Below are 1,414 nucleotides of genomic sequence, written 5' to 3'. Positions count from 1 at the left end.
TTTCCATCAACTAAGGTGATCATAATTTTTTTTCAAAATTATTATTTGTTTTGGTTTTTAATTTTTTACCGTATAAAATAGATATTTGTTTCAGTTGTTATAGAAATAATTATATTAAACTAAATATATAGATCGAATCATTAATAATATAAAAATATGCATTAATAATTAAAATTGTGTTCATACAAACTAAAATTCGACTAATAGAGGTTCAAAAACTGATCGTTGTCAACAAATGCCGGAGACGACTGAGTAGGAAGAGGAGGCGGAGACGACTGAGTAGGAGGAGGAATCAGAGATGACCGAGGAGGAGGAGGAGGGACCCGAAGAAGAATGAGGAGGAGCCATAAAAGGCAGAGGAAGAGGAGCCGTAAAAGGCGGAGGAGGAGGAGCCGGACCTTCAGGTTCCAGACCTAGGCGAGAGAAGAGCTGGTCCATCTGTGAGTTAACACTAGTGTACTGATTACGGTACCACGCAGACTCGGCCTCAGCCAGCTCAGTCCGCTCCTTATACTCACGGACCTCTCGTTCAAGGCGTTCAATCCTTTCCCTGTCTTGATTTGGAGGAGCACGACTCCGCAAGGTCGAACCGGACGAGGACTAGCTCAAGTCTCGCTCACCTCCTCGTCCCATCCCTCGTATCTCCTTCCCTTTGTGCTTGTCCAACACAGCATCCAACACATCAATTTGTTGTGATTGAATGATCTCCATCATTTCCTCCTCTGTAGCTTCCGGATTTATCTTCTTGAAGTCTGTCTTTCGGCTTTCGACCTCCGCAAGCATCTTCTCTTGCATAAACAAAACAATGCAATCGTTATTACTTAAACCAAGGCATACACCAACCACATAATTCAACAACAATTACACCAACACCAACATAATTCTTAATTAACACTAGGTATCCAAATCAAAGAGACATAATTAAATAAATACTTAAAGGAAATACACTTACGTATTTCTTGGTGGCCACTTCGTCACCGGGTCTCACATAGCTCTGCTCGAATCCCTTGATGATCGGCAAGGGCTCACCTTTGTTCCTCAGATCCTCCATGATGTAGACGATAGGAGAAGACCCGCTGTGGTGGTGCATCGTCTTCTTACCACGGTTCTTCTTGTTCGCGTTCAAGAGTTTCTAATACGCGATATATATAAAATATCATTAATTATATATTTTTATTAATTACAAAAATAAATAATAATATTTTATTCTATAAACCTAAAACATGGCAATAAATAGCATAACCGAAGCCACAAAATAATCATGCATAATCGTCGGCAAACAAGAAGCCACATTTTACAATTTTATTTTTTTAATAAGAAAAATTTAATAATATATTATTCTAAAAATGCTTGAAAAATATATTATTGTAACAAAATTAATAATATATTACTCTAAAATATAGTGGTCAACATT

This window comes from Fragaria vesca, linkage group LG3 (assembly GCF_000184155.1).
Source record: "Fragaria vesca subsp. vesca linkage group LG3, FraVesHawaii_1.0, whole genome shotgun sequence".
Classification (NCBI taxonomy): domain Eukaryota; kingdom Viridiplantae; phylum Streptophyta; class Magnoliopsida; order Rosales; family Rosaceae; genus Fragaria; species Fragaria vesca.
Note: the sequence above shows the minus strand (reverse complement) of the source record.